The sequence below is a fragment of the Scophthalmus maximus genome, chromosome 10 (genome assembly GCF_022379125.1).
Source record: "Scophthalmus maximus strain ysfricsl-2021 chromosome 10, ASM2237912v1, whole genome shotgun sequence".
Lineage (NCBI taxonomy): Eukaryota > Metazoa > Chordata > Actinopteri > Pleuronectiformes > Scophthalmidae > Scophthalmus > Scophthalmus maximus.
In genome coordinates this window covers 10257112-10271788 of record NC_061524.1, presented here as the reverse complement: position 1 = coordinate 10271788, position 14677 = coordinate 10257112, and the positions used below count along the sequence as shown (strand labels likewise).

Genomic DNA, 14677 nt, shown 5'->3' with positions numbered 1-14677 from the left:
CCCTATGAAAGGTCACTGGCTCTTTTAATATCTCCCGTGTCACCGTGGACGGACACCAGTGGTCACTTACATACATTAGAGCCTGTGGAGAGGCATGCAATGCTCTGGATATTCAACTACAGCCCTTCATAGGCCACCTCGGGGACTGAGTGGAAGGACTTTGAATCCCCCCACATCATCTAAACTAGAATGACTCCATTGAGGAGGAAAATACAGAGTTCATTTTATCCCTGCCTCACACTAAAGTTGATGAAATTACTCTGTCTCCTTCACTTGGCAGCAAGGATCAAATATTAATTACAATTAATCAAACTTTGCATATGACAAAGGAATTTAGAGGGGGTCAAAAACGTTGATTGCACTCCATGTGGTCACTGGCTTCATTCAGGGCATGTTGCTATGCTCTAAGTGCTTTTGCTGAGTTTGAAAATTTGAAATATTAGCAAGTTATTAACTTCCCCTAATGGGAAAATCCTGCTCATGGAATGCAAACGAGGTGAGAGAGCAGTTAGGCGACAACAAGAGCATTGCTCAGCCGCTCATGGGATATTAATGCTGTGTTCATTCATGCGCAGGCTGAAACAGCAACTGTCTTTTTAAATACTGGTCCAACACAGTCATAGCTTAAGTCCACCCAGGGTTTTCTTTAAGTGTCTAGTCATAAAGAGTGGTTAATTATTGGAAAACCACCGAAAGGATTCCCGTGTGTGGCTGTAATGTGAGGTGCTCTTGATGAGAATGGCCGTTTAATGATCATCGCCGGCTCATCCTTATTCATGTCTTTATTGATTTTCAAAGGGATGATTTTGTAGTTATGAAAACATGCTGTGTCAGGTGCATTAATCTTTTTCCTCTTCACAAAAGTTAGCAACCATTTTGTTTTCGTGGTTCAATTTATGCAACAATGAACAAAAATTCATACCGAGGGAAATTTTGTTTCTCCACATATTGCATGTCAGAGCGACACGACCTACATTTTACTAAGGGGTCCTTTTTTGTGGTATTATTATTGTAAACGTATGTTCTTTTAATCATTGTAGTGGCATTCAATTTTCATCTAGCACCATCGTTAGGTCCAAATCTTAAGTTGGTCTACGACCATGCCTTCAAACTTATGACATTACCATCAACCAAGGCTGTACTTTGTGCTAGATAGTAAATTCTATTAAAAGAGTGTGACCACAATAAACAGTGTAGCTGCTTAACATTTGCATGTGTCATGTCTAGTCCCTGTGTCAAGTTTCTGTTTTTATTTCGTTTCATGTTTGCTGTTAGTTCTTTTCATTTCCTGTTTTACTTTGTTGATTGTCTGTTCTCCCATGTGTTATCTTGATGTACTTCCTGTCTGATATTTCCCGCCTGTGTGATTACCTCATTGTCTCTCCTGTCCTGGGTATTTAAGCTCTGTCTTCCGCTCACCCCAGTGCGAGATCGTCTGTCGTTTTTCTCCCATGTGTCCTGCTTTCCCGAGTTCCGGTTTCCCTTGGATTCTGACCATTGCCTGTTTTTTGGATTCCCCTTTTGCCTCTCGATTTTTGGACACTGTCGTTTGTAAGCTTTTATTAGTTTGCAAATAAAGCCGTTGTATTGTACTCACCTGAGTCGTGCATTTGTGGGTCCATCCTCTGGTGTGCGTGATAGCATGTGAGCAGGCTGACTTTGTTATTTCCAGCGCCACTAGCATGGCTGGAGACGTTTGTTTCCCTTAAGACAGGGACATTTCCTAGGGTGAATTATATGGCTGGATAAACACAGTGTATTTGTCCAGACTGATGATATATTCTCCTGAACTAAACCGTGATGACGTGTATTTAGTCAGGCTTGCCATCTACTGCATGTCAGCGTGTGTGCAAATAAAGCCACGAAACAGCTGATGGATAACAGTTACAAAAACTATGAAATTAGACTTTAACCAGTCAGAAGATCCATGACACTAAACTCAATAAAGCAATTAAACCGGCAACTGCATTTGGCTTTCCCTGCAGAGAGGAGCAGGGACAGTAATTAACTGGAATAAAACATATTGTTCAAACCTGATGATTTGTCAATAAGTGTCTCTATTACATTCTGTGTCAAATGTTGGGGAAATGAGGTGTGTGACAAGAACTAAGTGTGTGAGGCGCAGGACACACACACACACACACACACACACACACACACACAGTACAGATGGGTAGGGGGTTGGCATCAATTAGCAGACATGTTCCACTCTGCGTGTCGCCATGTGTTTTTCTTTCAGTGTGTGTTGGACTGCTCGCCATGCATCAGTTATCCCCATTACAGAACCTCTCAGAAATATCATTAGAATCAGTGACCTTTCGAATAACAAACAGTATGCTCATACACAATACTTTGAATGTTGGAAACTGAATTCACGTTACATCAGTATATAGTGTATGCACATTTTCACCTTTTTCCTGCTTTGGCCTCCCTCCACGGGTTTTGGCTTTTACAGTGAGGGTAGCAGGAGAAACACTCATGTTTTCTCCTGATCTCAACCAAAAGACAAAGATCTTCACTGATTATGATGTCAAGAGGCTGTTAACAGTTCCAGCAGAAAATGTTTAGCACAGTCTCAGCCATTAATTTCCTCCAGGTAAGTTGACGATCTCTGTGTCTTTACCCTCAGATGAACACCACCTTCTCTGTCTCACTCTCTGTTCATTCTCTGACTCATTACCGGGGCTATTTCTCTCATAATATATGAGTAATAAGACCCATTCACAATGACCATGAAGGTTCAATAGAGGCATGCTGGGATAAATTGTATAAGTAACAATCAGACCTCCTAAGGCTTCATACTGATATTAAGTTATAGAAGTATAGTTATAGATTATAGAAGTATAGTTATAGATAACATTTTTACACAGTATGAAATCACATATGCAGTAATTTCCCACTACAGTGCAAACTAACGACACCAGTATTTCATCTGTCTCCTAGAAATTACTTACATATACTAAATTGCATTTTAATGCACTTAATACCCAATTAGGTTGCTCGATTAAGCTTTTTATCGGTGTGATGAGAAATCTAATGAACTATTTGCTAAGTCGCAAAATGATACCTGTCAGCGTAATTCATTTGTTAATAGTCATACTAATGAAGTGGATAGCTAGTCCGTAGGTGTGCCTCTGGTCTGGACTAAAATATCAATTTTGTTGAGCATGAAACCTACTGACTTTTCCCCTATCACCACTTTCCAAGTTTTGGCGTATCCATAAAATATAGCATTATCGAAAAAATTGGATTTTCACAAAATTTGGTGCAGACATTCATGGTTCCCAGACGATGTGCGCCACTCACTTCATAACTGTGACTTTTCCTCTGGCACCACCGTGAGCTTCCTATTTGTGGTTTTGACTGAAAAAATCCCATTAGACTGCAACAAAACTTGAGTTCAGGTATACATGTCCCCCTCTGGATTTCTGGGACTTTTCATCGAGCACCATCATGTCAAATGTTAGTCCATTCATTTTTTTTGGACAAAATTCTTGCAAAACTAGCCGTCATTTGTGTGTACCCCCCTAGGCTTATATCGTTCATAAACCCTCGCTTGGTTTCCATTATTTACCATGTTTACAGTTCTGCAATATGCAATAAGGTGTTTAAATGTGTGTAACCCTTTCAATGGGGAGTGGTGTAAATTACTACGCCATTAAATGTAACATAAGAAGTTTGTGAAACCTAACTTGCTAACCTCATCCTCATGGTGAAGTGTGTCGTATTCTACCTTGCCATTGGTCAATTTTGTAGCAACGTCAAGTGTTTTAGTTGCTGATTGGCCAGGGGGCGGGAGACAACGCCAGACGGTGAGCCAAAAAGGTGCGTGGGAGCAGTTCGTTCGTGAGGTGTCGCTGCCTCGCGAACGTCCGACTAGCGGACTGATGGAGAAGTGCCGCGATTTCAGTGGCATGCAAGGTGTTGTCTTCAACAGTTAACTCACCGTTAATGTGTGTTAAAACGTGTATTATGGACAATACAAAACAGTTAGTTTACAGCCGGTGGCATTTAGAGTAACTACCGAAATAAGTGTGCCTCGGCTAAGCTATTAGCGCGCGAAGCTAGCGCGCGTGCACTTTGGGTTGAGTCAGCTGGAGCGCTAACCGCCAGCTCGCACCTCCGTGGACGACGACCGAGGGGGAACCAGATGGCGCACTGGGTGACCAGGTTAAACTCGGCTGCACCTCTGGCCACGAGGGGGGTGAGACATTCTTCATCTAGTGTCAAGGATTGATGAGAGGATCCGCCCGGTCGCTTGCTCGAGGACGGGCTGGACTCGGGTGAGTAACCCCTCTTCAGGCAGGGTCACAGTCAGCGGCCCCGCCAGCTTCAACAGGCCGGCACCAGGGCTCTAATTTGATTGTAATGCCCACTGTATAGTCCATTATAGTAAGACATTGAATGTGCTGTTCTTAGTTTGAATGGTATAAGGTTGAATCTGAGTTCACATCCTGTAAAAGAGTGGAGAGGGTGGAAATCTGACTCTTTGTTTTGTTTGTTTGTTTGCTTTTACTTTGAGATTTTGCCTACACAAGGTAATAGGACCATAATGAGATCGTATGGGATTTATTCATTACCCCCTTTAAGGTCTATTTTGTTTTAATAAATTCCTCATTGTTTTTGACTTGACAATGCTTAATGTGATTTTATCCTAAGATGGATAGTATGAGAGGGGTAAATGAGACCTTAGACGTACACTACACAGGTAGAATCATTTTTAAATAATGCTAATACCTAACATGAACATGGCAAACATCATACAAAAGTCTTAGAATTAGCCCTGTCATTGGGAAAATGGTGAGCAGAATGTAAGCAGGCTGGCATTAGCACATTCCCCTAAACGCGGCTCTCTTAGGTAAAAGAACGGTACATTTCCTTGCAGACGTGCACACTGCAGGCACCACGCAGAATGCTTTTCTCTTCAGGGTTTCACCCAACAATATTTTTCACAAATAATTTTTTCTTCATTGAACAAATTAAGTGGGAAGACTTGGAAATGCCGACTTCCTTTCATAACACTGGTGTCTTCTTCCTGGTAATCCCCCCTCATGGAGGAGAGCCAGGGGTCTGTGGGTGATCGCAGGAACACTCTCTGACTTCTCGTGTCTTCATCATCTCATTCCAAAGTTTCTCATCTGGCACTAATCTCTTCAGGGGCTTCATCCCACAGCAAACATGATTCTCTGCTTAGCACCACCAGAATTGCTCGAGCAACCCACAGCTGCAAGAGTAACGCATCTCAAAGGGATCTGGCACTGTGTAGCTCAAAGGATCAGACCCTATCTTTAGCATGCCACTTTTCCTTCACCAAATTTGCCAAAAGTAGTTAAAGAGATAATGATGGTCTGTCCTCGTGTCAACAGCGCATTTCACCCGTGGAGCAGTTGATAGATTGGCTTGTAATTTACCTTCTTGGCATGAGAAAGACAGTGTGAAACGGAGGGGCGTGCGTTCTAATCTGCTACGACTCCTCTGGTGGCTCAGGCAGTGTTGAAGTGTCTCTAACTGATTTCCATGGCATCGTCAGATGAGCTTGAAGAGAAAAGTATGCCATGTTGCACATGTGCAGGTGCTATCCAATAAAGGCTGTGATGATCAGATACTGTACTTTAATTGTCTTCTGTTCTCTTTCACATCTAATCAATCGTACCAACAAAGTAAAAGTTAAGTAAAAATGTAAATTAATGATAGCATTCATTATGTGCTTTCATATCAGTTTTGGTACAGGACTTAAATTAATAATGACATTATAACCATGTAATTTGAATGTCTACAGATGTTTAAAACACGTTGAGGCCGACTGATTGCACTTGCGACTGAATCCTCTGCAATTATCTTCACCAGTAACACCCGAGTAAAGCAACGACTGACTGACGGGTAAGTTTGTTAAAGGACACCATTTTATCTTTCAATGTTGCCTGTATAAAAGTCTCAGGATAAAACATTGTAATTTTTCAGCCTTACTTGACGGACCACTTAACCACCCAACTCTTTCAATCCAGCCAGGGGACTGAAAACCAAACCCCTGGGGTTGATCTGTGTCGTCGTTTCCTCTTTCACTCTTAACAGTGTCATGCACACAGCATTTATCTTCATGTAGTGAAGCGGACGGCAAAGGATTTAGGAGGGCTACTCTCAATCTATCATAGTGCCAGAAGCTCTTTTTGAATATTAAAAAGGCTATCCCCTTGATCAAATAGCTTTGGCTTTGAAGCCTTGCCAATAAAGTGCAAGATGGATATGATCATATGGATCATATACCAGACTGGAGGACATGAATCGAAAAACAAAATTATGGTTATTTCTGTAGCTTGCAACATGGTCACATCACATGTTTGTGGGTTACTAAGAGCAGGAGAAGAAGTGTCGCCTTCTTGATGTTGTCGGAAGGAAGCGAGTCACTGATGTCTATTTAATCGTAGCTGTATACCTTCTCTGGCACATCAATAAACACATAAGTATGTTGTTGCCAATCAATGTGTGGCAGATAGGCAAACCTTTTGGCCACAGATGACGAATCTACTAGAGTCCCCGAGATCACTCGAGTCTCTCTGCAAATTAAACCTCTGAACTCTTCACCCTTCATTCAACAATGACCCAACATTTATCAAACATTCATAGCTGCAAAGCTATTTGCATTAGCACAAGACCTACAATCAATTCTAGGCTTGGAGAGAGGTTTACCAACTGGAGGGCTGTCAATAACTATTTAAGATTCACTGTAGATTTCCCATGCGTGAATCGACCTGCTGTACCCCAAAGACTGCTGCAGGATGCAGTTGTGATAGCAGATGATATATTCCTCTGTTCAGGGCTCGGTCTGATTTAGACATCTGCGGTCGCAGACTTGGCTCAGTCCTACCCACAGGAAGTTTATTTTATTTACTCAATATTTACCACTTACTCCAACACTTCCACGAAATGGTAACAACAGTTTGTTAATTCATGCCCAGTGAAAGATTGTGTATTTAGCCGTAATTCTTCTTTTTCTTAGACTTAATTGTGGTGCCACTCTTCTGCCTCTCAGTGAAAAAGCCACAGATCTATAATCTCCTTGAGTTTTCACAGCTCGTGCGCCATACTCGCGATGATCAGCTGTAAATATACAGTATGACTCACCGAGTTGCTTTGGCTCTCTACCTCTCAATGGCTATTATAGATAAATGGAGCAGTTGGAACAAACGCACTTGTCATGCTTACACACGAGCCAACGAAATACAAACAATTATTTGAAAAAAACTCATTAATGTATCAAGATTTCCCAGAAAAGGTCCAGTTTGTAAGATTTAGGATGATCTGTTTGCAGAATGCTCATAACAAAATTTTTGCTTTCACCACTGGTAGTCAAGTGTCAACTGATGACCAATCAGAAAGATTGTTTACATAGTCATTGTTTCCAAACTTTTCCATTTCTGCTCGTCCATACTACAGCACAGTCCTGGAGTTTTACAACTAAAACAAGGCGAGCATTGTTTCCAAATTCCTTACGATTTAGGCGCTCGAAAAACTCTGGAGTAGTGTGGACGGCTGATGCGAACGTAGCAGCAGTGATGGGTTTTAAAACTAATACGTTTTTTAATGTGGATGTAGCCTGAAACTTTAAAAGTTCAAAATCTGCATCTATTAAATGTGGATGTAGCCTGAAACTTTAAAAATTCAAAATCTGCATCTATTAATGGAGTCAGAATCGGTTATATTGACTTTACTATTGTTCATGCAGTGCAACCAACACGTATACTGGAAGTTACAGTGTTACCTGCAGATGATAGGTTGAATTTAGTAAATTTTTCAATGATGCACCCGTCTTTAAAATGAAATTTCCCCGTTTCATTACTCACTGTAAGAAGACTCTATACCAAGACAAAGATTATACTGGTATGCTAGCAGCCCTGTGAGACTGTTCTCAAAAACAGCAGTGCCCCTTTGCTGAATGGTTGAAAGGTGTTTTATTTAATTTTTTCTCCATAGTGATTTTCTGCCAGTTAAATACAACAAAAAACATCAACTTGTCACAGTTCAATACAGCAGATCTCTAAAGGATTGTTTCCCCTTCCTCCCATTGAGGTCAAGTCTAAATCAAATTTAACAAGCCCCGTTGTTTCGAGGCCAACTTTTAATTAGTAGAGCGGGTCAGTCTGGCTTTTGAAAGTAACTCCCAATGATGAGACTTCAGCCCAGTCTGTATCATTATCCTGTGTGAAGTTCTTACCTCTGCTGCCAACAGAAATGGAGCTGCTGCGTTTTGGGGGGACTTGTAGACTTCACACTCGTGCTGTTGAGAGACAGAGTGAATCTCTGGAGACGTGGTGTGTGCCCCCAATGCAGATTCCATTTGTTTCATTTTTATGAGGTTTGCTTTTTGTGGCTCCTTTAAAATGGACACAGCGAGTGAGTTTATGTGTGAATGTGTTGAAGAAAGGTGGCTGAGTCTGGGATTTAGATGAAAGAGACAGAGACGTGTTCTAGTCATCACCTTTGCAGCACAGTGCATATTTCCAGCCCGTGCTCTCTATTAATTTTATGCCTCCTGTATTTGAGAAGCCCTATAACTATGCAGAGCAGCCAGGTAATATAATTCCTATCTTAGGAATTGCAAGGTAAGAGGAACTATTGAGTCGACCTGAGATGAAGATGAATCCTGATGGCTTTCCTAATTGACCACAGGAGAACGACTGGGAATCACCTCTAACGTTTTAGCTTCAGCCAGAGGACGCGAACCAGGGCGCTCAGCTTAACAGTGTTAGTGTTATAGCAGAGGACATGGGCCAGCTTAATACCAGCATGACATCCTCATCTATCCTATTAGGTTGTCTGCAGAGTTTAAGATAGGCAGGCCATGTTTCACACAAATGTCCCCTCTTTTCTCCCCGTTAATATTCAGCGTATAACACCCTCTGTGCTGTTAGAGACTCTGCAGAACAGCACTTAGTTAAATATGCTGCATTCACTCCAAGAAGTTTCCCATTTCATTAGAAGGAATATAACCCTTTCATGACAAATTTTCCATCTCAGCAGGACGAATATTTCTTATATTATTGCTGCTCTACCTCTTCCTCACAGGAAATACTCACCCTTGAGACTGTGACCAAAAGTCTTGTGTAAATGAACTTGCTGAACATCAATTTAAAGCTTCTTCTTTTTTTTGCGAAGAAAATTGTTTTATTCATGAGCTTTTCCAAAATAAAGAGGTACACCACCTTTTTTGTGTCCAGGGAGATCATTCTCAAGGCTGTGTATTAGGGTTCCTTTGGTCGTTTATGTATAAATTAATGAGCACTGACGCTAATTTCAGCAGCATTGCAGCGAATCCTCCTAAGGCGGGCACCTCTTTCCATCTAGTCAGCGGAAAGCACATCAGAGTTGCTTCCCAGACTCAACTTCACAGCATAGACGCCACAAATGCAGTACGATAACTGCAGGAAATAATGCCTGTGTTCAGATCAAGTGGGACTTGTGTGAAAACGAATCTTTTGAAAGTCTCAAACCCTCAGTAGCCATCATGCTTGTCATGTCGTCCACGCTCCCTTTGTTGACACCCTCCGAGGACAGCCTCTGCATGCTGCTCATCGATTGCTGTGGGGATTAATATGAAACTAAAAATGGTGATTGCAGCAGGGAATTAATACAAAGGGCTGCTCCATAAGCTTCCTATTACGAAGTGCAGGTATGCTAATCTGGCATTTGCTGTGCCATGAAGCACCGTGATCTCTGCTTTGAATTGGCCTGTGTGAGTCATTGTGATGCTCATGAAATCATGGATTACACTCAAGGGGATTGTGTAACATTCCTGCAGTCCCTATATGAAGATATATAAGGCACAGTGTCTGAGTGCTATTATGTAGCTGTTGATTTTCAACAGAAGTTGGTTTCAAATGATGATCTCACTTATCATAATTATCAACCCTAATTCAAACTAAACTAACAATCTTTTGTCGTCACAAAGTGCATGCACTCTTTTTAATCCTAATGATCTGCCCAATTCTTTGGTCACAACATCTTTAATGAAACGGCATAATGCAGGAATTTCTAGTTAATAAAGCACAGTATACGGCTCAGAAGTCCCTGTTTTAGTTTGCCAAAAACGCGGCACGACATAACCTAGAAATCTGCTTAGTCTTTCAATGCCTGTTAGGTAAGTGCTGCGCTATGTTTTTGTATTGTACCCAGCTTCACGCAGAGGATATGCATAATAGCGATTCCAACAAAGAAAGTGTCTATTAAAAATTGAATTCATGAAGTTTTAATTCACGGTTTCCCTCAAATGCAAATCAAATGTCTCCTTTACTGTGCAGATATAACAGATGACACTGTTGAATCTTTTGAAGTGCAGCTGCTGTAGGTAAAATGAACAAGCAAGGAAGTAAAGAACTGTCCTCATAAAGGAAAGTAGAGTCTTTTACAAGTACCCAAGTTATGAGCTGTTTTCAGACATGAACTTCTAAAATGTCCGGGAAAATGGTTCCAGACATTTTCCAGAGTTTGCCGTTCACATAGGAAGAACACAGAAGGAGATTGTGTGAGTCACACGTTTACAACAGCAGGAACATTTCGAGAACATTCAGGCATTGGGTGGTGCCCGGGTAGCACATACACTTTTAGTAAGGATCCTCTGCACAGTTTATAAAATTTATAAATAAATAAGACCTCTGGTCATGGTCCTCGCCTAAAGGGAGAGGCTGGTATGAGAATTCAGCTACGCTCTCTTTCACTGATTAAAAAAAAGAAAAACTATTTCAGACAGCCCAATGGATTATAATAGTAAACAATGACTTCTCCAACGTATTAAGCCGATGCAGGGAACATTCAGATTGCATCTCACTTGAATTATCGCTACCAATTGTTGCTGTCATTTAACGTTCCCTCAGTTACAGCGCCTACACCACCTTTTAGCAGTCATCTCATTTTTTTTGCATTAGATTTGCACGTTTGCTTGGTATGACAGGCCATTAATCATAAAATATGATTCTGCACACTGTCACTCTTTGTCTCTGGATTTTAGAATCAAAGGACATTGCACATTTTGAAAAAGTACACCTTGTTTATACCCATCTATGACAAAATTTAAACAGATTGTAGGAGGATTTGAGGAGAGGGGCTCTAGTATCTTGTCATCATTGTCTGTTTGCTTATCATTCTCCTTTTCTGTCACCAAAAAAAGACAAATTAATCATACGTCAGAACAGCAGAAGCTGTGAAGAAGACATATTAGATGAAGAATAATACTGACCTGAATAATTGAAACCAAAAACTACTTTAAATGTGTATAAGTTAGGAATACAGACGTTTATTTTTTTATTACCACAATACCACTTAAAAAAGACTGCCTGTACAATAATGTCGTCATTATAACAACACTCTTGTACAAACACTTATAAACTGGACTAACTCACCATCAGCTTTAAGAAATGAACTGCCATCAACCATCAACTGCTGTTTATTACGTTGAAGATATGGATAATTATTCTAATGATTGAATCATGATTGTATTATTAATGATAGTATTATTAATACATTTCCCAGCAGTCAAAAATATATATCTCTCTTTACAATATCTTTACTGTCTAGCAGCATGCAGTACAGTCCTGCAATATAAGTAGCAAAAATTGGAGAATACAAGGAAAATTGGATACTGGTCAGTGAGACGGAGATGTTTTAGAAAGAGAAAAGATTTGCTCATTGCTCAGGTAAAAGCAAAAATCTAATTTATAAAAATAAGTATTGTGTCATAAGACTGGTCAGAAAGAGGGTGAGATAGAGAGAGAGAGATATTAATTTTTGTAATTATATTTCCCTGTTGACCTTTATGGCCAATTTATATATAAGATTGTCCTCTCTACAGGCTCCACATATCAAATACAGATTTTCTTAACTCTTCAAACACATGCAACCACTGTTCACACTAATTTAAGTTTGACTTGGCTTTTCCATACCAAATAAGCATGAAGACAGATTCATGTTTATTGAGGGTAATAAAGCCTCTTTGCTGAACAGGTTTGGTTGGAAACCATTAACCAGTGCAGAAGTGTAGTGGTTTAACCCCAAGACATTTTTGTTTTGACAGGTAACACATGGCCAAACAAGCAAATCCTGAGACATCAGCTGGGGCGAGTTGCTGCTGTATCCCACAGCAGCTAATTTGGAAAGTCCACTCGAAGCTCCAATTCATGCATATACATTATGAAGATAGCATGATAGTTGCAATGAACTGTGCCTCGTTCTTTTGGTGCCAGATTTCCAGTGAGTGCATTATCAGCCAATACTGCGGGTAGAGATAGACACCAGAAGACTTCTCTTTAGTGACCTGAAGAGCATATGTTTTTTTCCTTAGGAGACAGCACCTCAGATTAATCTGGGCGGATGAGAAAATTGGCAACAGTCCACTTAGACGTACCAATAGATCAATGTAATTAATTCACCAGAGAAGAGAACCAATTAGCATCATCAGATCCTCTGCCACTTAATTAATTTTCCAATACTTTCTGAAATTTATGTGAAGTGAAAAATATTCAACAGTCCAAGGTCTAGACACTCGTAATTTTAGATTTATATCAATTTGCTCCACAGCTTTAGTTGAGATATCCACTGTACACACTGCAGGTAGACTTGAATCACTGAAAGAGGAAAAAAACATGCAGTCACAGCATTGTGCTCTTTAATGATGAAGCAACTGTAAGCAACAACACATAGACAGTACATACGTTAATGTAAAAAGGGGTAAGAACAATAAAGTCTGTATAGGAGCCGGTAGGGTAGATAAATCCTTTGTGGTGGATTTTTTTGCTTCTTTTTTTGTGTTCATGTTCATGGCCTGGAATATTTTCCTGATTTGAACCCTCTATAACATATTCATTGTTACCATTTTGAGTGCTGCACAGAAACAAAAAGTCTTCAGAGGACTGGGATTCACTGTCCTTATGTGATGAATGGCAGTTCTAATCTTCATTTAATACAGATTTAGTTGTTGCAGAGGAGGGCACAATGCTGAGCAATCATGGGTTGTCGAATAGAATCTTCATCCTGAAAATTGTGAGGCAATGTATTTACTGTAATATATATATACCTTGTCTGTAGCATCAGCAACATACATGATGGTGGTTAAGAGTGTTCTTCTCTAACTCTCACAAGTCCTTTAAAGCAAATGACCAAATCAATTGTTTACCCCTCTTATATACACACCGCGATTTTCTGATCTGACGCCCTTATTGGTAGGATGACATCATTTGTCTGAGCCTTCCACAACTACCAAAATCACCGCCTAAAAATGCATTCATGGTATGATAACACTGATTTGGTTAGGTTTGGGTTAAAATATTATGGTGTGCCCATGGTCATGTGGTGACATGACTTAATCCTTTGCTCCTGTCCCAATTATGGCTGCTAGATGGCTTTGTCACGTGAATATAAATGTATGTTGGGGACACTTACATTTATATTTATAGTGTTGGGGACACTTGCAGCCTTACATTCAGATGTAGCCTGAGTACAAACCTGATCTGGATTCAGGGTAGGATTTTCTGTTCAGCACATACAGACAAAGTGAACTGTGTAATAAATGGAACGCAATGATTCATTCAAGAATCAAAATTATGTTGTTATGCCTCAAAACATGATCAACATGGCTATAGTATTGTTTCACAGTAAATACCATCCCGCACTCCTGCAAATAATGTGTGATTGTTGAGGTCAGAATTTGCATGCAAACAGTTTTGAGGAATCTGAAGGGAGCTGATTCATGGTCAGGACAGAATGGAGAATGGACATGAGATACAACAGAGAGTAAATGGAGAAATGTCAAGTTGGTAATTTTACTTTCAATTTTTAATAGCTTCCTCTGTCTCGGTACAAATTAGAAGTGAAAAGATGCCAGGCTTTTATTGACCAGTTGACATTTAAACCATTAGAGAATTCGCTGCATTATCCAATCATCCCCTCTACAAACAAATGTTGCCGTGCAATTTTCAAAGCAAACTGCTCCCTCCCCCCCACTGTGCTGTCAGCCCTACCAAATATAAAGTGTTACTGCTGGTGACATGCACACAGGGGCAAGGACAAACATTTGAATGAGGGCAATTCAGTGTAAATGCTGCTGGGTTTCAGGGGCATGCAACACTAGGATACAATGCTGTGAAATACTGTACTCTGAGTATGGACAATTTTCTTTTCAAATAAGAGATGGGAGATTGTAATAAGTTTAAGATAATTCTGATTCTGCTGACGATAAAATTGAACTTTGCTTGTTCAGACAGACAAGAACAAGATGAGCTTGATGATTTTCAAGTGTTGTATTTATGTTTTTCATATGTTTACCTTATCTGCATCTAGCGAGGTAAGAAATAAGTCTTACAGTATGCTTGTTTTCTTCCCTCCCTGAATAAAATCCTAAAAGGACTAATTTTAATCTTCAATCCAATCCTTACACCAGACAACTGTCTTAGAAATGACAGAAGCAAAGGCATTTTCCAATGTCAGATTGACTTTTTAATACGACAACTAACTGCATGTGACAGCTAATCATGTATTCTAAATCGACTTCGCAGCTGTAAAGCCTTTCAGCCTGCATTGTTTGAATTTCCCCTTGTGATAGAAACATTTCTGTTGCTTAAAATATCACAAAAATGCAAATAGATATTTTTGTTCCTCTCAACCAAAGTTGGGGCGTTTAAGGTCATACAGA

The 14677-nt window shown here is 40.2% G+C and overlaps 1 long non-coding RNA gene across 1 annotated transcript; it reads left to right on the top strand.

Moving 5' to 3' along the window:
- Positions 1–3796: 3796 nt before the first annotated feature.
- On the top strand, positions 3797–14389 carry LOC118283383. The gene is made up of 3 exons (XR_004784529.2): positions 3797–4283; positions 5780–5880; positions 12065–14389. It is a non-coding gene; the product is annotated as an uncharacterized LOC118283383 (long non-coding RNA).
- Positions 14390–14677: the final 288 nt, after the last annotated feature.